Source organism: Lissotriton helveticus, chromosome 8, assembly GCF_964261635.1.
Source record: "Lissotriton helveticus chromosome 8, aLisHel1.1, whole genome shotgun sequence".
Classification (NCBI taxonomy): Eukaryota; Metazoa; Chordata; class Amphibia; order Caudata; family Salamandridae; genus Lissotriton; species Lissotriton helveticus.
The window spans coordinates 1,071,126,912-1,071,151,284 of NC_136069.1; the positions used below are offsets into that span (position 1 = coordinate 1,071,126,912).

The 24,373-nt window shown below is 47.7% G+C and overlaps 1 protein-coding gene and 1 pseudogene across 4 annotated transcripts in view; one reads left to right on the forward strand and one right to left on the reverse strand.

Moving 5' to 3' along the window:
• The window catches only part of LOC144773109 (betaine-homocysteine S-methyltransferase-like), a 656,112-nt gene that overhangs the window by 179,732 nt on the left and 452,007 nt on the right, over positions 1–24,373 (reverse strand). The gene's annotated exons all lie outside the window — the stretch shown is intronic.
• LOC144773205 (transmembrane and ubiquitin-like domain-containing protein 2 pseudogene) lies at positions 1,267–4,845 on the forward strand (annotated as a pseudogene).

Genomic DNA, 24,373 nt, shown 5'->3' on the forward strand with positions numbered 1-24,373 from the left:
AAGTCAAGGAATCAGTGGCTAGAACTTTGTATCACTAACTGCCTATAATTCTTCTGAGGCTTTAGTTGTTGCAGGTTTAGAGACCTAGCAATAGCCCCACTGGCCTTGATTTTTCTTCAAAGCTTTGTTCCTGAACAAACGGGCACTGTGAAAGGGAAGGTCCATCAGAGTGGCATGCACATCCATAGAAAAACATATGCAAAGCCAAGCATGATGACGCAGGGTGACAGAGGACACTGTAGTCTGCAACCAAATTGGCAGTATTGAGGCCTTATTGACAATGTACAGAAGCATCCTGGCCATCTTTATTAATCTTTGAGAAATGGGATTTGTGGTCATCAGGGACAACCAAATGGGCTATGTTCTACAGTGTATGCTGGCATTTATCCAAAAGGCAAGTAGCGTTCAAATATTTCAATGACATACTGACTGCGGAGAAATGTTTGTGTCCTAAGCCTCCAGGCACTTTTACTCTCCTTTCACTGGAGTGGATGGGAACATTCCCAAAGACTGTCCTGAATGCAGGAAGGTTGAATTACCAACCTCTCGAGAGATGAATGGGTGGACAAGAAATGGGGGCCCCAGAAGCAAGTTGTTAGGTCCGTGCCAAAAATCTTGTTTCAGCAGGAGCAGAAATAGGCTTCTCCAATGCGGACAAGACCAGATCTAGTAAAGCTTAATTCAAAGGGAGCTGTGGTTCAGAGGTTGGAGCAGTAGGCTGAAGACGACACTCAGTAAGCACAATTAATGTTCTTTCAACCACCAACACTTTCCTAGCCACAGAGTGGAAAGATGTGACCTTAAGAGGAGGCACCCCTGAAGGAAACTCTATCTCTATTTCAGGTGAGGAATCAAGACCATTCGCCGAAGTGACACCATCAAAATCAACCGGTGGGTCCAGAGGATCTGGTCCCAAATCCTCTCTATTTCCATATATATGGAAGGGTGATCCAAATTGGACCCAAAAAGATTACGGATAGTGTGCCCAAATGTGAAAGCAATGCTGCTTGTCCTCCAATATCTTTGGGCCTCTCCTCTTCCGAGTCTGATCTCTTACAAGAGGGGCATTTGTTCTGATTATATAGTAGCCAACATCGCCACTGGTGGTGCTAAACTCAGACCCAGCCGGGTCAGAGACGGTTGGGGAGGTAGCATTGGCAGTCTCAGAGTGGACCATTTGCAACATCTGCAGAGGGAGAGCACATTTGAACTTGATGACGTCTGACTGTGCTGTTGAATGTCCGGGCTGTTCTGAGAAGGGTAGCCATGGAGGGACCAGAGGGTGCTTTAGCAAGAAGCCTGGACCAAAGTTTAACATCAATACTGAGAGGAGACATAAAAGCCACCGACACCAGCTTCATTGAGGGCTTGGGAGACGAGTTGACGGTAGTTGCTGGCCTGCAGGTACTCCATCTGGCTATAATCCTGGCATGGCTTTCCACCTATGTGGCAGATGGAAGCGGCCAGTTTCTGGAAACTATCATTGGTGTTGGACATGAAAACTCCATGACAGGCCTGAGCCAGATGGGAAATGCTATTGCTAAGGAACCCACAGAACCCCGACAGGCAGTGGACTTGCCTGAAAAGAAAGCTGAGGACAAAGAAGATGCTGCCTCAGCTGTGGACCCTTTCAGCAGGGGACACCCGGAGGAACACAGAGACACTGCCGGTGGCTCACATTCCTGTCTTGACAGTTTTTTAAATATCCAAGCAGTGCCCAAAAGATCCTCCTCTGAGCCTGTAGCTGATGACCATGTCCATCATGAGCGCCAGGAAAATAATGATGTTACTCCAGAAACCAATTCTGCAGCCATGGAACCTGGTCTTATTAAAGTATGCTTCAAATTCTTGAATGGTAAAAAAGGGGGTGGTGATGAACGGAGCATCTGAACCAACCAAACACTCACACCCAGTCAACAGATCTGGGTTTAATCCATCACCGTTCTTTAGCCCACTCTGCCACCCCAGTTCAGGCATAGCCATATGCAAATCAGTCTGACCCTGTGCCTCATGGGAACAGTCCAGCCCGAACTTCCAAGCCATGCCTTCCCTGGACCGGAAACAAGCTTCCGCGGACCGGTTTCTGGCATTACAGCCGTCTTCAGCCCGGCTTGCTTGAATCCAGTGGCAAAGTGAGCAAGGGACTCACGTCTGAGCATACCCTGCCAACTTATGGTGAACAAAGTGGTACAAGAGGGGGTGGTGATGGACGGAGCATCTGAACCAATCAAACACTCACACCCAATCAACAGATCTGGGTTTAATCCATCACCGTTCTTTAGCCCACTCTGCCACCCCAGTTCAGGCATGGCCATATGCAAATCAGTCTGACCCTGTGCCTCATGGAAACAGTCCAGCCCGAACTGCCAAGCCATGCCTTCCCTGGACCGGAAACAACCTTCCGAGGACCGGTTTCTGGCATTACAGCCGTCTTCAGCCCGGATTGCTTGAATCCAGTGGCAAAGTGAGCAAGGGACTCACGTCTGAGCATACCCTGCCAACTTATGGCGAACAAGTCGTACAAAAGGGGGTGGTGATGGACGGAGCATCTGAACCAATCAAACACTCACACCCAGTCAACAGATCTGGGTTTAATCCATCACCGTTCTTTAGCCCACTCTGCCACCCCAGTTCAGGCATGGCCATACGCAAATCAGTCCGACCCTGTGCCTCATGCGCATAGTCCAGCCCAAACTGCCAAGCCATGCCTTCCCTGGACCGGAAACAACCTCCGAGGACCGGTTTCTGGCATTACAGCCGTCTTCAGCCCGGCTTCCTTGAATCCAGTGGCAAAGTGAGCAAGGGACTCACGTCTGAGCATACCCTGCCAACTTATGGCGAACAAAGTGGTACAAAAGGGGGTGGTGATGAACGGAGCATCTGAACCAATCAAACACTCACACCCAATCAACAGATCTGGGTTTAATCCATCACCGTTCTTTAGCCCACTCTGCCACCCCAGTTCAGGGATGGCCATATGCAAATCAGTCTGACCCTGTGCCTCATGCAATAGTCCAGCCCGAACTGCCAAGCCATGCCTTCCCTGGACCGGAAACAACCTTCCGAGGACCGGTTTCTGGCATTACAGCCGTCTTCAGCCCGGCTTGCTTGAATCCAGTGGCAAAGTGAGCAAGGGACTCACGTCTGAGCATACCCTGCCAACTTATGGCGAACAGAGTGGTACAAAAGGGGTGGTGATGGATGGAGCATCTGAACCAATCAAACACTCACACCCAGTCAACAGATCTGGGTTTAATCCATCACCGTTCTTTAGCCCACTCTGCCACCCCAGTTCAAGCATAGCCATATGCAAATCAGTCTGACCCTGTGCCTCATGGGAACAGTCCAGCCCAAACTGCAAAGCCATGCCTTCCCTGGACCGGAAACAAGCTTCCGAGGACCGGTTTCTGGCATTACAGCCGTCTTCAGCCCAGCTTGCTTGAATCCAGTGGCAAAGTGAGCAAGGGACTCACGTCTAAGAATACCCTGCCAACTTATGGCTAACAAAGTGGTACAAAAGGGGGTGGTAATGGACGGAGCATCTGAACCAATCCAACACTCACACCCAGTCAACAGATCTGGGTTTAATCCATCACCGTTCTTTAGCCCACTCTGCCACCCCAGTTCAGGCATGGCCATATGCAAATCAGTCTGGCCCTGTGCCTCATGGGAACAGTCCAGCCCGAACTGCCAAGCCATGCCTTCCCTGGACGGGAAACAAGCTTCCGAGACCGGTTTCTGGCATTACAGCCGTCTTCAGCCCGGCTTGCTTGAATCCAGTGGCAAAGTGAGCAAGGGACTCACGTATGAGCATACCCTGCCAACTTATGGTGAACAAAGTTGTACAAAAGGGGGTGGTGATGGACGGAGCATCTGAACTAATCAAACACTCACACCCTGTCAACAGATCTGGGTTTAATCCATCACCGTTCTTTAGCCCACTCTGCCACCCCAGTTCAGGCATGGCCATATGCAAATCAGTCTGACCCTGTGCCTCATGGGAACAGTCCAGCCCGAACTGCCAAGCCATGCCTTCCCTGGACCGGAAACAAGCTTCCGAGGACCGGTTTCTGGCATTACAGCCGTCTTCAGCCCGGCTTGCTTGAATCCAGTGGCAAAGTGAGCAAGGGACTCACGTATGAGCATACCCTGCCAACTTATGGTGAACAAATTGGTACAAAAGGGGGTGGTGATGGACGGAGCATCTGAACCAATCAAACACTCACACCTAGTCATCAGATCTGGGTTTAATCCATCACCGTTCTTTAGCCCACTCTGCCACCTCAGTTCAGGCATGGCCATATGCAAATCAGTCTGACCCTGTGCCTCATGGGAACAGTCCAGCCCGAACTGCCAAGCCATGCCTTCTCTGGACCGGAAACAAGCTTCCGAGGACTGGTTTCTGGCATTACAGCCGTTTTCAAATACTTGAATGACACAGAAGAGATTGTTTTGGTGAGGCCTGACGACACTGTAGCTTCCCTCAAAAGCAAATCATTTCCTAGCCAAGAGAACCAGCTTAAGCTCATATACCAGGGGCAGCTGCTTCAGGGCCAGATATGAACCCTGCGGTCCCTCAATATCACTGACAACTGTGTGATCCACTGACATGTCTCACCCGCAAGCACAGTTTCAAGCCTTGACAATGCCGCCTTAGTCACGGACCTGGCAGGGGTCACCCTCAAATTGGGCAACTTGATGCTCCCGATTTTTGTAGCAATGCTAGCTGTGATCTGGTACTTCCGCATCAACTACAGTCAGTTCTCCACTGCCCCAGCTACAGTCTTTATTGTGGGAGTCACAGTCTTCTTCAGCTTCCTTGTATTTGGGATCTATGGGCAATAAGCAGGTACAGAGCGAGGGGATAGGCTGTTTCCTTCTTTTGATCTGCTGAACAGTCTGGAATTGCTATTAAATTCCTATGGTATTGTTGATGGCTGATGTGGAGCATCGGCAGTGGGCTTTTCGCGCACAACCATTAGGTGTGTGTAGTATGTTGCACCTAGTCCATGCATAGAATCTAATCTGAGTAAGAAACAAATGAAAGTAGCACTGCTTAACACATCGCTGCCTGTGAACCCTTCTCCTGATGTTGATAGTATGTCCAGTTCTCTTTCTCAAACTTGGACATAATTTATTTTAACAAATCTGGCTGTGCCACACCTCCCACTTTCTGAAAATCCTCTGGTGTAGCTTATTAACATAACATTGTCCTTCACCATTGCCAATTCTTTGGTGACTTCATTCTCCTGCAGCGCTTAGGTGCAGCTCACTTTGCTTTTTTAGTTTTTTGCTGTTTGTGCTAAATAAATTTACACGTACGTTTGTGGATCACAGAGACAGATTGAAAACTGCCTTGAGCATTGGATGGGGAACAGGACTGAAGATGTTCTGCTACTTGCATTACACAATATTATACTAGTTGCCATGAATCAATCGTGAAGTTTATTCTTACCATTATATGTATACTAAAATGTAAATCCAACTAGCAGAGTCTGGACACTGGCCTTCAGCTATTGCAAGAGTTGTTGTCCAAGTCTTTGTGTGCATGCTCTGCTCTGTTTTGTCACCCCAATGCTGTGTACATACACGCTGGTACAACAGTACACTTCAAAGGGTGTCCATCCCTCTGCCAAGCTTCGATGAGCCACACTGGACAATTTTGTAATAGGGCACTTCAGCAGATTTGAATAGAGGCTGGAAAAGAAGTAATTCCTGCTGTAATGATCTGCTCTTTACATGATAAGTCTTCTAAACTTGTAGTTGTATGTGTCCTAAATACTGGTAGGCATGTGAAACTGAAAAAAACGAAAAACTGAACTCTTCTAAGGATCATGGTTTGGCATGGTATGCAGGGGAATTTCATTTGTGTGACGTGGTGTAGAGTTTTTTTAAACAATGAACCAGGTTCTCTGTTATAAGGAGCTTAAGATTACAATGGACTGGATTGAAAGAAGGGCCTGGCTTGTACCACAGGCCTAAAGGTTATCTCTGAATGACACCAGCATCTGCACGAAGGCCATGGGGCTCAAAGGCATGCCAGAGGGGGCTGCCATGGGCTCAAAGGCATGCCAGAGGAGGCTGGCACCCTAGAGAAAATGTTGACCATGGTGTTAAGAAACACAACTGAATCTGACTCTGGGAAGTCAGAATAAGATGGTATAGGCGCTGGAGGTCGCTTGGTCAGTTTTTACGCAGGCTCAGGAGGCGGCACCTGGGTGAACCTGCCAGCACTGTAAGTTCAGAAGACACACAAGGGTCTGAGTCCAATTTTGAGGATGAAGATCCTGTGGGATTCAGGGGTTGCCCGGGTCATTTAGCCCTAAAAGAAGCCATGTGTTTCTTATGCCTCTTCCATCAGCCTGAAGAGTGCGAAGATGGTGACCTCAAGCAGGCTTGAGAGTGATGCCTACTTCTTTTGCTGTTGCAGGCATGCACCATGAAAATGTTGCCTCCCTCCCCTTCATTACCTTTGGCTACATATTGAGGCAAGATCCTACAGGGCTTAACGCCTGAATGCTTCAGGGAGACATCCTAGCCCTGCACGTTTTGTATTTTTGAGAATTTAGAGCACTTACACATGAAAACTTTGAGACAGCAAGCTCTAGATCTGTGTTCAAAGTGTTTAAAAAGATGAAACTGATGTGGGGTGGGTACAATATTGCTTAGCGGAGTCACCGGGAGCTCTGGTGATGGCGGCTGGGCAGAGCGGAACGCGGTGAGCAAGGCAGACGAAGATCGGGCTGCGGCGGAGCCCCTGCATAGTGTGCCCATAGATGAGGCTGTGTGAGTGCTGCGGCCGCTGCAGAGGTGCTTTAAGTGCGGAGCGTGATGCTGCACGCGGGGAGAGAGGCCGAGGCGGTGATCGGAGCAGGGGCACACGAGGAGGCCCCCCCCTCGGGTGTGGTTGCTTTAAATTGCTGAGCTCTGCATGGACTATCTAGGCCTGAAGGAGCCCTAACACGGCGGGAAGTGGTGGTAGTCGCCATTTTGTGGATTGGGTGGCCTGTCTGCTGCCATATCGCGAACTGCACGACCTGGGCTGACGGAGCGGCACGGCAAGAACAGTAAGTGCGGTGTGGTGTTGGGCCGTAGATCTACCCACCCCACCCCCCCGGCTGAGAAGATGCATAGTGCGCGGCGGGGTGTGGTGCAGGAGACAGGCCCTACATAGAGAGTCAGTAAGTGCCACTGCTCATAACATTGGGGCGCGCATACCATACAAAGCCATTTGTAGCTTGAAGAGGCAGCAGGAGTGGCGAGGCACTGAGCTATTGACCCCATGTAGCAGAGACGGACCAAGGATGGGGAGATAGTTGAATGGTGCAGGAGACACAAACAAGCCTGTGCACCCTGACTGCTGGGAGAGGGGTGGGCGGACCAGAAAACCGGGCGGATCTCTCCCTGGGTGCAGGAGAGCAGAACTGCACCCTCCCTATGACCGGGTATATCGCGAGGCGATTCACGGAGTGTCTAAAGCGAGGTGCACAGGGAAGCGTGCTGTGGTTACACGCCGCTGAGATCCAGACACGGGTTCAAGCCGAGACATTTAGAGCAGTGAAAGCCTGCACTCTGAGGAACGCGATACAAAAGTGTCCCACTGGCATGGAGCCACTAGTTGCGTGAGCTGTGGAGCAGTGTGTGGGCGGTAAGCGGGCAGAGCCGGATGTAACCCAGGCATGTATTGATGCCTGATAGTCCCTACTTTCCTGACACCACGAACAGAGAAGACACTCACTAGACGCCCCTTGCTTGAGGCCACTGGTCAATACGCGCGAACATGGGCAAACCTGACACCAGTTAACCCCGCATCAACTTTGATAAGAAAACTTCCAAACAGGCGGAGACTGATGGGGGGGCACCAAGACCCTGCGGACAAGGCAGGCCCTGTGCAGTAGCCAGAAGATGACATACGCACTATGTTCAAAGAGTTGAAAACCAGTCTACAGGGCATGGATTCCAAGATGGACACCCTAGCGGAAAGTATGGACAGGATCACACAAAGGGTTGAAAAACAGGGCGAATGGGGGTATTAGAAATGAGAGTTACTGAAACGGAAGAAGGGCAGACCGAGCTGGAAAAGAAACTAAAGGGCACGGACAGATTGCTGGAGATGATACAACAGAGGAATGAAGATTTAGAAGCTAGGTCGCAAAGAAATAACGTGTGTATTACGGGGATTGCGGAAACGACAAATATCCAGAACATGGAAAAATACATAGAGACTATGATAAAAGACATCTTTGGATCAGAACTCTCCACTATGTTCCTCATTGAAAGAGCACACAGATGGCTGGGCCCAAGGCCGAGACCAGGAGCGCAGGTGAGACCAATTATAGCAAGAGTGCTCAACTACAGAGACCGTGACACAAAACTCCGACTGGCCAGAGAAAAGGGCGATATCCAGTATCAAGGCGAATACAAGGAGCTGGATAACCTACAGCAGAGGAAGTGGAAGGTGTCAGGAGAAGAACAAACAGACACTAGACTGAGTGACAATGATTGAGCGTTCACTGGCGGGTTACCAAAGCAAAATGGTGCCAAACGTATGGCGAACCACCATTTGGAGAATGAAAGGTCATTGGTAAGGATAATGATGTTGTTGCAATGAGGAATGTAATGTACACTTGCATAAACGGTTGACTTTCCTTGTAATGTCATGCAGTGGATATATTTTGTGGGATTCCTGTTCTTTGGGCGGGATGATATATGCTCGGCCACCCTGCCTTGAGTGCAGGGGTGTTGGCCAGCGGCCCCGCGCACCCCATGGAATGATTCCTTTTTGTCACATACAATATGTTGGATGTTTTTGTTGTGGGTAAGGAGGTTAGGTGTTACACAACCTAATTGGGGGGTTGGTGTGGGTGGAGGGGGGAAAGTTGTTTGTTTGACCATCCTAGCAGATGCACTGAACACTACACCAAGCGGCAATGACGATGCTAAGCTGCTGCACACTCAGGGGTATATAGTACTGCAATAATATGACACTTTTGAGAACTTTGCAGACACTAGCACAGTACAACGGTGGGGTGTCCGACAGATACATACCATAGGCCTAGCATGCTACGATTGAAGATCGCATCCCTGGAAGACATCAAGGTAATGAATGAGGCCCTAAAACTGTCACTTTGCTGGTTAACTACCAATCACCTGAAACTAAATGCACAAAAAACAGAATTCCTATTAATTTCACCACCAAAGAACCACACAGAAGTGAAGGAATGGACCGAACTGATCACGGCACTAAACTGCACCCCTACGCTAGTGGATTCAGCAGAATCGCTAGGAATCACACTAGATAAGAACCTAGATATGAAAACCCACATCAAATCAATGGCAAAAAGTGCCCGCTTTCACCTGAACTACATTAGGAGATTGAAACAATTTATTTCTATGGCGGACCTCAAACTTGCAATACAGTAATTAGTGGTCACAAGGATTGAATATGGATGCACAACCTTAGCAAGTCTACCAAATATTTCCACAGCTCCACTAAAAGCATGCCTCAATGCAGCTGCAAGACTCATCACCGGAGCGAGGAAATTCGATCATATCTCTCCACACCTGAAATCGTTAAACTGGCTACTGTACGAAGCCAGAATCCAACTGAAGATGGCATGTATCACTAACAAAGCGCTCCACTTTAAAACACTAAGATACCTGGCCCAGAAAATCGAGCTATCTGGAAGAGGCAGACCAGCCAGGAGTGCCAAGGAGCTGCTGCTGAGACCACCCGTGTTCCGGAAGAAGAAAACCTATAACAGAGCTTTCTCCGGAGCCGCCCCCAGAATTTGAAACTCACTCCCCTCAAATATTAGGAAAATTCCAAACACTGCAACATTCAAGAGGGAAGCTAAGATCTTCCTAATGAGTAAGTTCCTCAAATAGACAGGACAGGGCATCACCACCACCGGAACGTAGATGTTCCAAAATAGATCAACAAATGGAAGGGAAGAGAAAGTCACATGCTATGCTAAGGATAACCTGCGTCGATACAATACTAATCCAGATCTACGGATGCAGAATGCACGGAATAAGACAACTTGAAACTATTGGTACTGGAATCACAATACACCAAGTACAGCACAGTAGACTAGTCCAAGAACCTCCATTGAAACCTTTAAGTCAGACATTTACAGGAATTATACAGACATATGTAATTTCCGAACCTACCCCATACCATGTGAAATGTTTATTATATTGCTTTGTACAAAACTTACCTCATGCCAGATAAGATGTATATGTATATCGAACCTACCTCATGTGAATGTGAAGTGCTCTGATACCCAAGGGTCACGTTCGCGCTATATAAAACTCTCTAAATAAAATAAAATAAAAAGATGACTGGTTCACCTAGTTTGGCCAACCTAAGGTGTCTTATGTGGAATGTCAGAGATCTTAATGACCGTATGAAAATGCGGCTAATCCACTCCTATCTTACCAGACATGAGGTAGATATTTGTTGGATGCACACATCTACCCCGTACCTTCTCAGACTATGCACCTCTGCAGGTGCGATTGAGTGTCCCTCCTGCATATGCCCAGCCTTTCACGTGGTGATTCCCATTAACCGCTTTATTAGACATGGTCTTTCGCATGGGGCTGAGGGAATAGGTCTTAGAATATTTCTAGCTTAATCAGGGCACTGTAGACTCACCGGGGACTTTGTGGGAGGTATTTAAGGTAGCAATAAGGGGCCACTGCATGGCGCTTAAATCAGGAGTGTTGAAGGACATACGTAACACCTTACAGAGATAAGAACAGGAGATAGGGGACCTAGAGAATTCACAACGATCAGACCCAGCTCCTGACACAGTAGCACAGTTACGGACCAAGTAGACAGAATTTCAAGGGCAGGCATGAAGGGAAACAAAGTACCTATCTAAGTACACACAAGCTAGACGTTATGGGGAAAGCGACAGACCAGGGAAAACGTTAGCGGGACTGCTACGCATGCCGAGGCATTGGGGCTCTGGAGGCATTGTGTGGTGCAACCTGTAATCCGTGGCCCCCGTGGACATCGGGGCTCCTCTCCTAGCACTTTCCTGATTATTGTCCCAGTGCATTCTGGGACTTGTAGTTTTGTATGTTACCGAGAGTTTTGTATAGTTTTGTATTGACTCGAAATAGACAAATAGACAATTGCCTCCCACTGACCTCTATTGACCCCCATCGAATTTGTTAGATGTCGAGGTAGATCCAGCAGAAGCGTTTGGGGTGTTTGGAGCAAGCCAGTCCACCGTGTTGGGATTGGCAGTAGTGAGGGTGTTTATCAGTGGCTTGTGGTTTGTGGCCTTGAACGGAAAACTCACCCAATTTACCGTGGGACCGAAGGTACAGTGGGAGCCGCTAAACAGGCGCAAAAAAAAGCTGTGAGCTGCAGTTGCAATTAGCTAAATAGGACTGCTTTGGGAGTGCCGCTCGGAGTGGTCTGTTGTTGATGCCTGGACTTTCTGTGGGACTGCGAGGACCAGCAGCCCTGACGCTGGTGCCTCTTTCCGCCCCAGCACGCCGAACCTTCAAAACAGCGCCACGTGGCCCCCGCTTCGCGGGAGCCACTCGGAGTGGTGTGTTGTTGCTACCGGAACTCTCTATTTATTTATTTAGTGTATTTTATATAGCGCGCAGCTACCCCAATGGGGTGTCCCGGCGCTCCTGTGTATACTTAAGCTAAGTCTAACTCAGAAAGAACTAGCAGAAGAGAAAGGTTTTTAAAGCTCTTCGGAAGGGGAGTTCTTCCTGTATCGTCCGGATGTAGATGGGAAGCTTGTTCCAGTGGGAGGAGGCGCAGACTTGGAAGGTTTTTCCCCTAGAGCGTACTTTTTTAAATCTGGGGGTGGTAAGAAGATGTTTTGAGCTGAAACGGAGAAGTCTGGCATTGCTGTAGGGACGGAGACAGGAGGAGAGGTATGCAGAGCCCTTTCCTTTCACTGCCTGGTGGGCCAGAGTTAGCGCTTTAAATTCTGCCCTTTTTTGGATTGGCAGCCAGTGTAATTTACGCCGGTGTGGTGAGATGTGCTCACGGAGAGAAATGCCACAAAACAGACGTACTGCAGCATTCTGGACTGTCTGGAGGCGACGGTAAAGGCCCGAGGACAGTCCTATGTATAGGCCGTTGGCATAGTCCAAGTGGGAAGTGATCAGTGCCTGAACGATCGTTTTCCTGGTGTGGCTAGGGAGGAAATTGATGAACTTTTTCACCATCCTGATTTTGGAAAAACAGGCAGCAGACACCATCTGAACTTGATTATGGAATGAAAGGCTGGAATCCCATCTGACCCCTAGGTTTTTTACTGATTCCTTTAGTAGGGGGGCATACTGAGGTTGAGGGGCCACCACAGGTTGGAGTCCAGAGGCGCGGGCTGGTGGAAAAAGAGGACCTCGGTTTTACAGGCATTTAGCCGGAGGAAGTTGTTATCCATCCAACGTGCGATGTTACGGAGGCAGTTTTTTAGAGGGTCAAAGGTAGTTTGAGAGGGGTTGTCGTAGGAGAACAATAGCTGAATGTCATCAGCGTATGAGGTAGCCTTGATTCCTGATTGGGCAATGATGTCGGCCAGGGGGGGGAAGTAGACATTGAACAAGAGGGGGCTTAGTGAGGAGCCTTGGGGGACTCCCCACTTAAGCGGGCAACTGTCCGAGGTATAAGGGGGGTAAACACTGCCGATTGGACAGGAAGGAAGCAAGCCATTCCAAGGCCTTGCCTTAAATGCCTTTTGCCTGGAGACGATCGAGAAGGACGGGGTGGGAGACGGTGTTGAATGCTGCCGACAAGTCGAGCAGCACCAACACCGCCCTTGATCCCTCATCCATTTTCCAATGTACACAATCGGCCATCTCCAATTAGTGCAGACTCGGTGCTATATCCGGGTCTAAACCCGTGTTGTGAGTCATGAAAAGCACCATGGGCTTCAAAAAAGCTAGCCAGTTGCTGTTGCACTAGTTTTTTGAGTACTTTGGCAGGTGCGGTAAGTAGAAATATGGGTCTGTAATTGGCTGGTTCGTTAGGGTCTGCATTGGATTTTTTTAGGATGGGAACCAGTCGGGCGTGCTTCCAGGAGTCAGAATAGATACCTGTCTGCAGAGAGTTGTTCCATATACTGTTAAGAATGGGGTTGAGCAGGGGCGCCAGGGATTTGTACTGTTTGGCCAGCCAGGGGTCGGTGGGAGAGCCAGATCTGCATTTTAATAATTCTTCCATAGAGCGATCTAGGGTAATCACATCAAAATTGGTGAAGACAGGGTCAGAGTCGGAGCGGGCTATGCGTATTTTGTTAGTGCCTGAGCTGGTATTACTAGGAAAGGAATCATATATAGTGGCGATTTTGTCTTCAAAATAGTCGGAGAGGCGATCGCAAAGGGTCTGTGACACCGGGGATTGACGTTTAAGAGTCAATGGGTCAGTGAAGGTTCTGACAGTATTAAAAATTTCTCTTGACGAACCTTGTGCCCGATTGATTTTCTCCTCTAGATGGATTCTTTTATGATCGATGATCCTCTTCCTATAGTCTTTAAGGGCAGATTTGTATTTAATTTTGCTGTCAGGAGAGTAGGATTGTCTCCAGCGTCTCTCCAGCTGTTTACAGGCCGATTTGTATTTACGGAGTTCGTCCGAGTACCAAGGTGCAGTGGGGGTGGCTCGGAAAGTTTTAATGGGCCTGATGGGGGCGAGTTGGTCAATGGCGGTGGAAATCCAAAAATTAAGGTTAGACAATCTAGTGTCCAAATCTGTGGCTTCCTTAGGGGCAGCCGAAGGAAGGTGAGCGGCTAAGCTGTCTAGGGAGATCTTGCTCCAATTGCGGCCTACTGTTTTGGCCGGAAGTCTAAGTCGGTCTTGGTGGTGTAAGGAAATGAGTCTGTGGACTCTCTGTGGGCCTGCGAGGACCAGCAGCCCTGACGCTGGTGCCTCTTCCCGCCCCCTACACGCCCTATATCTTGACCCACGCCCCCCACGTCGCGGAATGCGCTCAGGCGTGTGCCGGGCGCGTTTTAGCCTGTTCCAGACCGAGAGAGACCGGACCAGGCCATCCCTCTTTCGCTGTTTAGCTGATCTCCCTCTCCCTGCGCATGTTGTAAGTATCCTGTGGCCGATCCCCTGATTAGCAGTATGGCTGCACGTGAAACAAGGAATAAAACTATGGCAGCTAGAGGCCAACTAACAGGAATTCTGGACAATTTTATAACTAGAGCCAACTTAGTTATTGATCAAGGGATAACTCTAATCGAGCGTAGGGTGTCGCAAGACCTTGCCATGGCCAAACGTTCCTCAATGGGTCATTTTGCTACTGTTTCTTCACCTGAGCGGGATAGCCAGGCAAACTTAACTCTTGTACCGGTCATTGCTCATACCCCACCCTGTTCTCAGGAGTTTGAACATCATTCATTGATTGCTTGCTCACAAACATCGGAAGCCCCGAGTTCTAATGATCCTCTTATTCTGCCTTGTTTGCCCGAGATATCAAGTGATCGAATTCCTCGGGAGAGACATGCGGGTGCAAAACCAAAAAGAAAGCGCACAGCCATGGGTGCTAATTGTGGAAGAAAGTCTAAACTTGCAAAAGGGTTGGGTCACAGTGACATTACATCTACTAACAATGTGTGTGATGCTATGAGTGATTTGTCCAGACATGGCCATGGCCCTTTACCACCAATTGTAGTGAGCCCAGGGCCAGTGGACCCAGACGTGGACCAGCTTGCAAGTGGTACCATGATGTCTGAGGACCATTTGTTAAAAAAATTGGGTGCCTTGCTGAGATCCACACTTGGGCCGCTGGAAGAGAGACTAGGGCGAATTGAGTGCCAGCTTACTCAGCTTGAGCTAGTCTTATGGGGGAGTGTAGACAAGACAAGGTCAATTGGCTCACAATCGAGTAGTGTCCATTTGAATTCTGCTTCGGACGGGTCTGTAACGGATAATGCCCTTCCTTCTACTGTGTTGCCAACCTCAGATTCCATTAGAGTCTCATCCAGTATTACAACAGATGCCCTGCCTGCATTATCCAAAAACCCGAGAATTAATTTTCCAGCATCCACAGTAAAACCAAAGGAGAACGGGCAGATTTCAGTTGCAGCAGCACCTCAGGCTGCCTCCAGAATCGATTTACCGCCTGAAACTAGCCCATATTTGGTAGTACTGACAGGGGTTCCTGAAATAAGTAACTCAGCTCAGGAATCGTTTTTGTCTCAAAAAAAGAAGGTAACCCACTGGCATAACATAAACAGACCACTACCCACACACATTATTAGCGAAATATTGATGGTACGTAGGCTTTCCTGGGTGGCTCTTAGTCCTAAAACTATTACAGGCGACTGTGTGCTGGTTAACTTTAGGGACCCTCGAACTGTGGAGTATATTTGTAGCTGGAATTCACACAGTACCGGTTCTGCTATCCAATCCCTTCCATTGTCTTTCTTTTATCCTTCTAACGAATCATCAGATTGTGGAGGCGAATGGTCCCTGGTTACGCATCGTGGCAGAGGTAGACTAGAGAGTGGCTGGTACGGGCGAACAACGGTTCAGAGCTACTTACCCATCCACAATCGGTTTAGTAGCCTGGATATGGTAGACTGACTAAAGCATAGTCTGATACCGTCTCCTTTTTCCAACATACGGGTTCCGTAAAGTTGGATGGAGTCTCGGAGTTCCCTAGCAGTGGTTCGCCTACCATGTTAATAGATCCCCTTACTTACATCCAGGTGCCTGATGGGTTGATGGGCCTTGAGGAACTGGGGAGCCCAGTGCCAGGAAGCCGCATGGCCACAGAGCGCTTTACAAATATTTTCAACTTTCAGTGTTGCCTCCTATAGCGCAGTCCCCCGCTCGGGATCCCTGCAGAGGAGTAGCTATGGATAGTGCTGTAGTCGTCAGCAATGTTATTCCATTGAGGTCGATGACAGAACTATCGTGGAATGTGGTGGGCCTGACGCATACATTAAATTGTACAGAGTGGGGGTCCCTGGTGGACCATTATGATATTTGTCTCTTTCAAGAGACTTGGGCCAGGGATGAACACTATAGAGCAGGATTTGCCACATTCCAATTTCCTGCCAGGTGGGGAGGGAAAGGACGACCTTCAGGTGGCCTCACCATCTGGGTCGCTCTCCATCTCGGTTTTATGGCGGAGAATTTGGTCACTTACTGTGACGATATACAGTGTATAGTCATTAAATTGTCAAATTCCTTTAAACTAGCCATTGTGAATGTATATTCACGCCCCGTTAGTCTGGCATCTGAGTCCTCAACCATTGATGCTTTATCCCATTTCCTGAATACACTGCCTAGTGATTGCCACCTTTTGGTGGCTGGTGATGTGAACTGTCACTATGAGCCACTTTTGGGAATGAGTGAGGGTGCCCTTATGGGCGAGGATGATTTTTGGGCTATTCCACCTTGTCAATCTCCACGCCCAAAATCTTGGCCCCCTTGGCGGTCCAGATCATGGCCCTTAGCTTAAACAACTCCTTAAGGGCCTGCAACGGGCGAACATCGTCCGACACTCCATCAACCTGTACTTTCAATAAGAGGGGCCAAGAATCTCGTTTGGACTTCATCATTGTTGAAACAAGGATGTGGTCCAAAGTTATTGATTTTAGGGTAATTCCCAGGAAAGACAGTGATCACAACGCTCTATCCTTGGAAATGGTTTTTCCGGGCTCGATGGAAACTCCAATTCCTGATTCGAATGAAACAGGTGAAGGGTTGCTTTTATCAAATAATAGACGCAGGGTAAAATGGGGTAAATTGTTGGGGTCCCCAGATGACTTAGCTAAACTATATAGTCGAGTTCTCCCTCGACTATTGGAGGTTGAGGCCTTAATCACTCAAACCTCAAATGTAGATTTTAACAGAACATTACGGTCTATCCATTCGGACTTGGTTTTAAGTCTGTCAGAGGTTCCTAATCCCCAGGTCCCGGTGAGGAGGAAAAGAACACCAGCTTCGTCCTGGTACAACTCAGCCTGTAGAAAGGCTAAGGCGGAGATCATTCTGGCAGTAAAGTCAGCTAGTAATACTTCTAAAATCCGTGCTCTGAGAATGCGCTACAAGGAGACAATGGGTAATGGATAGGTGGTCTAATTTGACCACTGCTCTGGAATCAAGGGATGTCCGCAGATTCTGGACATTAGTCAGCACAGGCTCAGGGGAACCAAAACCAGCAGTAGAACCCAATATTGAGCCATCGGTCTGGGAAGCACATTTTAAAGCTCTATACTTAGATGACCATGTAACAGATGGTCTCACGGCACCCGCAGTTTCAAATAACCAACACAATACATTAGAGTTTACCTTGGGGGAGGTATTCCATGCGATAGGCAAACTTGCAGTGGGCAAGGCTCTCCTCTGCTCCCAGCCAATTACAGGCCCATCAGCCTCATAGATGTTCCGCAAAAAATCTTTGCGCGGCTCATTCTGGATCGCTTGCTAGAATGGATGGAGGAACATGACGTTCTAAGTCCTCTTCAGGCGGGGTTCAGGAGGAACACGTCCACCAGGACCAGATCTTTCACCTGATACTATTGTATTGGAAAACGGCAAAGATCGAGGGTGGCAGACTCTACATGGTGTTCGTGGACCTCCGGTCCGCGTTTGATCTAGTCCCACGGGGCAAACTTTGGGGGGTACTTAATGAACTTGGGGTTCCGCCACAAATCTTGCATGTGCTGATGAGGCTACATGAGGGGAATTTCGCACAGGTTAGATGTGGTAGGAATGGTGTGCTGTCACCAAGGTTCCCTGTTGGTAGAGGTGTGAGACAGGGCTGTGTCCTGGTACCGACCCTGTTCTGCCTCTACGTTAATGGTGTTATTTCACACCTGGACAACATCCCCAATAATGACGCCCCAAGGTTGGCAGGAAGGAGGGTCCCGGCGATCATGTTCGCTGATGACACGCTCCTCCTCTCCAAGTCCCCCATGGGAATTTAACGCGTACTGAATGGCTTTGTGGACTTTTGTCATAGTCATGGCCTTGAGATAAATGCCAATAAAACAAAATGTATGATATTTAACCCCCCGTCCGATTCTGACCCTGGGTAGTGTGAGGTTGGAAAGGGTTGCGACCTTTCAATATCTTGGGGTCACTCTACATGAAAAACTTTCTTGGGGACCCCAACAGGTCAAATCCGAACTGAAATTGTCACAGCTGGCGGGCGGTATTCTCAAGGTCTCAAACACATCCACATACAAGCCAGTGAGCCCAGCCTAGATTTACAAGACACAAGCAAGGGCTGCTGCTCTCTATGATGGGGAGTTGTGGGGGCAATTATGTGGGTCTGCTATTGCCAAAACAGAAACTAAATTTTTAAGGCAGTTGCTGACACTCCCTCAGAGTACCCCGCTCCTCCCACTAAGGTTAGATTTAGGACTTGGCCCAATGGAAGATGAGCTAGCACTTAAGCCCCTTAGGTTCTGGTGCAGGCTTTGGACAATGACAGCTTTGTTACACTACAGGCAAGAGGTTAAGCTGATATTAAGTTATAATAGCTCTGCAAAAATTACTTGGTTGGCATTTATAAAACATGAATTTTCAAGACTAGGCCTATTCGCCCTGTGGGATAATCCGGAAAGTGGCTGTTGTGAAGTTTCGCGTAAGTCACTAACTCTGATTTTTATGGAAAAAAACCTCAATTCTGTTATCTGTGCCTCTAATGTTGGTACTTTGACTAAATCTTTTTTAGCTTTCAAAAATTCGTACTCATTCGAGAATTTTATGGATGGTGTTTGTCCGATTTTAGCAAGGAAACTTTTTTTACAATGGAGATATGGCACCTTAACTCTAAAAGCATTTACTGGTAAATGGACAGCCTCTACCCATAAATCATGCCCAGGATGCAGCTGTGACACAGAGGATGAACTTCATGTTCTCTTCTTCTGCCCAGCTTACATCAAATCTAGGAAGTTTTGGCTGGTTCCACTCTGCAGAAATTTAGGTTTTAAACATTGTTTACCTGCTTTTAGAATTTTTAAGACTGCCACATCCAGTTGTATTGTATTTGCACCTTCTAAGTATTTGTTAGCCATGTGGTCCAAGCGTCGCCAATTAATTGATATCGAACTCTAAGGATCATTTTACTTTGAATCAAATTTCACATGCAAAGATGTAAATATGTTTCCATGGATTTTATCATGTTATTGTGAATGGATTTTATATATAATGCTCTTATCATGTTTTTCTCTGCACTCTTTTATTGCCAGAATGGCTGAAATAAAGACGTTTTTGAAGTTGACATAACTGAATTGTGCTCCGAAGACGGGGCATGGTGAGAGCACCACCAGATATTCTACTCGAAATGGCGCGCTTTAATGGGCGATTTTATACCTCACACACAGACCCGGTCCAGGTTGACATAAATAAATATTTAGATGACGTGGCTCTGGCATGGTTTAATAACGGCGCCAGGGAATATTGTTTGTATAAGCTTTATTCGAGACAGTTCTCATAAAAGCACATAAAATCAAAACAGTTACACAATAATATGTAGTTACAGAATAAAAATACATTAAACATGGAGTACAGCTCATACTACTTTTACTTATAAAAACCATTTATACCGATGATGTTACATAAAACATTATTAAAAGGAATACCTAATTACCTGCTACCCCCCAAGGACCGTCGTCTAATTGCCCAAGCCCAACCCAGGTATTTAGCTACCCCTATGACTATCGAATCCTGGTTTGTTGTACGTAGGATTCTTAGAGCCACTGCACTGTCTCGTGTCCCCAGGTTTTTACATACCGGCGAGAGCCATTTTCTCCTCGGATTTGCGTAAGCTTGACATACGAAGAGGAAATGACCTATGCTCTCCTCAGCATTTTCACATGCTGGACATAAGTTGTTGGTGGGTCTGTGCCAGCCAGATGTCAGTTTCTTAAGGGGGATAGAACCTGATCTAAACTGAAAGACAAGTTTCCTGTCCATAGGTACCGTGATGTTATCCCAGTAATTTTCTAGGACTGGAAGGATTTTTGTCTCCAGGAAGCGGCCAGACATAGAGTCAGCCCTGGTGTCTTTCAGCATCTTGCCACCCACCCAATCCCAATATTGTCCTTTGAGGGCTTCTTTACTAGGGAAGATCTCTCCCTCGGGGTTGTTCCAAAGATTTGAAAACCCTAGATTTACTAGCATGGTCTTCAGGTGTTTTAACCATTTTATCTTATGGAAGGTATCTTCCTTGATTATCCATAGAAAACCCTCAGCATATTGTCTTATTTCTGGAGTCGTCCAGAGGCGTCTCCAGTAGAGGACTGGGCGTAATCGGGCTCTGTCTACAATGGTACGTCTACCCAGCTCCAGAAACAATGGGATTAGGGGGGTGCTCTGTGGGAGTCCTGTAATCCCGCGCATGAACTTATTCTCGGAAGTCTGAAGAGCCACTAGACTATCCCAGGCCCATAGCTCCGCACCATATAGAGTGGCACCCAAAACCTTCGCATCATACACTGTTGTTGCGGGTTTTATAGGTTTTGTTTTGGATTTACGGTGCTCCCCCCTTAGAGCACCTGAAAGCTGCTGGTGCTTTAAGACCACTTTATCCACATGATGCATCCAGCCAATACCCTCTGCGATCTGTAAACCCAAATACGTGAATTCAGTAACAATATCTAGCCTACTGCTATTTAGGGTTACCTTGGGATAACTCCTGCGCCCTGTGGAAAAGGCCATTAGTTTTGTTTTTCCCACATTTGCCTCTAGCCCATGCTCCATGCAAAAAGCCTCGAAAATGTTTAATGCACGTTGCAGCCCCATGGGGGTCTTAGACAGAATAAGAGTGTCGTCAGCGAACATCAGGATCGGAACCCTGGTGTCCGCTAACGATGGGGCATCTACACTAGCCTTCAACATTCTCTCGACGATACCGTTAATAAATAACGAGAAAAGTAGAGGGGCCATGGAACAGCCTTGTCGGACTCCCCTTTCCACAGGGAAATCCGCTGTTGTCTCCCCGCTTCCACCCCACTGGACTCTGGCGAAGTTGGATTCATGCAGTCGCATGATCAATGTTAGCAGATCAGCAGGAATCCCCAGCTTTTGAAGAACCGACCATAGCTTGTACCGGGGGACTAAGTCGAACGCCGCCCGCAGGTCGACAAACGCGACATACAGGCAGCCCCTTCCCAGTATAACGGTCTTCCACCGCAATATGGTGAAGCGGAAGACCTGATCGATGGTACTGGTTGCTCGCCTGAATCCCGCTTGGTATGGAGAGAGGGCGTTGTTGTCTTCTACCCATTCCATAAGCTGGTTTGTTACCATTCTCCCAACTACTTTCTGTATGGTGGCTATTAAGCTTATAGGCCTATAATTAGCTGGCAGTGAGCGATCGCCCTTTTTGTGGATTGGGATAATGGTTGCACCCTTCCAAATGTCTGGGACCTCTGCCCCCTTCGCTAGGGCATTTACTACAAGGAGAGTATATCTCGCCCATCTAGTTACGTCGTGTTTGAAGATATCGGGGGGAATACCATCTGGACCTGGCGCCCTCCCGCATTTCGCGGAACAAATGGCAATTTCCGCTTCTCTGAGGGAGAATAGGTTATCGGTTGCATAAACCGGTATTATACTATCAGCTGCCATGGGATGGTTACCTTTCGCATACTGTGGTCCAAAATAATCAACCCAAGCTTCCTCTGCTACGTTATTGTCTGGCTTCGCAGGACCTGCTCCACTACCCCACTTGATGATTTTCCAGAATAACATTGAGTCTTTATTATCAGAGGCCTCTTTTAATTCTGCCCAGTGGTCTTCGTCCCATTTCTTTTTGGCACGATAGATGGCTAATTTGTACAGTTTCCTATTCTTTATCACTGCAGCGCGGTCCCTGTTCCTTATGGCTTGTCCCAGGTCTAGACGTGCTGTTCTACAGTGATTGTCAAACCACCTGCCCACTTCCTTAGCTTTCTTCCCTTTCCTTTTTTTGATAAAAAAACATGGTCTCAGGAGGGAGAATAACTTATTGTGGATTTCGGTGATGCCACTGTCCCCTGGAACCACTGGAACCGCTGCTTCCATCGCGGAAATTGCACTATCAACCTCATTACTGATGTAAGTCATAGTGGCCTCATTTGCCAGTACCTTGGGCCATTTTAACCTGCGCTCATCGTTACTCATTACAGGGGTTTCATCATATGTCTCTAAAGGTTTTCCTGCACCAGTATTCCACCACCTGTGGGTCACACATAGGGGGTTGTGGTCACTTTCAACCCGGGGCCTAACAGCCATATCGACAACCCCGTTCCACAACTGGAGACTACACAAAATGTAGTCAATTCGGCTCCTATTGATACCATTGTCAAAAGTGTAGCTGCCCTCCTTGTCCCCAGGTGTCCTCCCATTCAGTGCTCTTAAACCATGTTCCAAACAAATTCCATTTAGTAATAAGATCTCTTTTGTCCATCGCTTCACAGGTTTTAGGCATAGAGATGGTACTCCCCAGAGATTGTCCTCTTCACTCTCCAGGAGGTCATTTGTACAGTCCAAAGGTTCAAAAGTCCTGTTTAGGTCCCCAACAATTATCATTACACTTTCCTGGGAATTGGCCTCAATGGCAGCAGACAACAGCTCAATAGTGGGTAAATTGGTTACATTATTACCTCTCGCATAGACATTATATAAGTCTATTGGTTGGCCCTTAGCTACGGGGATTCTTAATGCTTGCAGATCACTATCTCCCAGGTCCAGCATTTTGATGTTGATGTGCAGGTCCTGTCTAACCCAAACAGTTAGGCCTCCCTTGGGCCGCCCTCTTCCCCCTTTTGAAGCAGGTATACAATAATTCAGGTAACCTAGGCAAAAGAGGGGATCACAAGCCCAGGTTTCTTGGAAACAACAAATGTCAAAACCACTTATGAAATTCACCCAGGATTAGGAATCCAACTTGCTAGCCAACCCGGCAACATTCCAAGATAAAAGCGTACCTATGCCAGCATTTGTCCCGTCTCGAGCATTAATGGATGGGAATACTCGGGCTAACATTGGGCTTTCCGTAGGACTGGTCAGCCTTTCTAGGTCATCTATTGGATCGACAGTCAAGTCAACTATTGCTGGGTATGTTGTCATAACATTTGTACTTAGGGTTCCCAGCCTAAAACCACCTTCTTCAGCCAAACCCCCCGTCTCGATATTGTTGACCGATAGGTTTGTAACAATTGTATTACCATAAACATCAAATGGCCCTTTTGGCTCGTTTATAGTCCCACCTATACTATCTATACTGGTTTGTCAATATCCCCATCCCGGGTCCTGCCATCCTACATGGGGGTTGTAATATGTATATAAGGTATGATTATGACCAACAGGACGAGGTGGTAAAGGATTGACTGGCCATGATACAGTAGGGGGGATTATGGGTTCATTGAGTAGGCTAGTCGTTACACTTGTGGATCGGGGGTAAAAAAAGGTGAGGTCCACAATGCCGATACCACCCTTGTTTGTTCCCCATCCCTGCCTTGTTATCCATCCCACCACCCTTGGGTCTTGAAAATTAAGCACAATACAATCCCCCCCCAAGGTTTTTGGTGTGTATCCCATCCAATCTATTCTCCTTGCCCCTATTATTAGCCCGTCGATATCACCAGGCAGAGGACGGTTTTCCTTTAACCAGTGCATGGTCTTGTTTTTAAGCATCTGGAATGTTTCTCTCTGTCCTGGAGGTAATGGTGGTACATTGATAAGAACTGCCACGTAGGGGAAGGAGTCTGGGGTGAGATTAATTGGGGGTTTTCTATGGAGTGGCTTTGCCAAGGGCGGTGGGATAGGTTTGGGAACTTGGGGGACATGTTGGGGGGCAGGCTTCTGCGCCTGTGGTTTGTTATTTGTTTGGGACGATACTAAAGTTTTACCTACCATCGGGCATACGTTAGCCCTATTCCCTCCCCCCGGGATGTTTGGAGCTATCTGTGTGTTATTAGTTACATTTACAGGTGTTGGTACTTTACCCACTTGGTGACACGATATAGCCACAGCATTCACAGCGGCCGGTGGATTTTGTGTCTGGGGTATTGTGGGCTGTGTAAGATGTGTTATGGTCGACTGAGATGGTTCAGGACCAGTGGTCGCGCTCTCAGCTCTATCTAAGGTTTTTACAGTAGCTTTGGCTGTAGGTTTACTTTGTTTTGAAGGTAAAGGAGAGTTATTTCGGGGGTTTCTTCCCTTATCCTGGATAACAGGGTTGTTAATGACCTGAGGATTTGTATTCGCTTCCACCCTATTTGCTTTAATCAGAGATTTTGTTGAATAGAAATTGTCTAATGTTATCTGTTCAAAATGATTTAGCCTATCTGCAAGCTTGGCAATTCTATCCTCAATAGGGGTAAGTAGTAGTCTAAACAATTTTTCCAATTCTGGGAGTACATTTGCAAGTGATAGAGCATT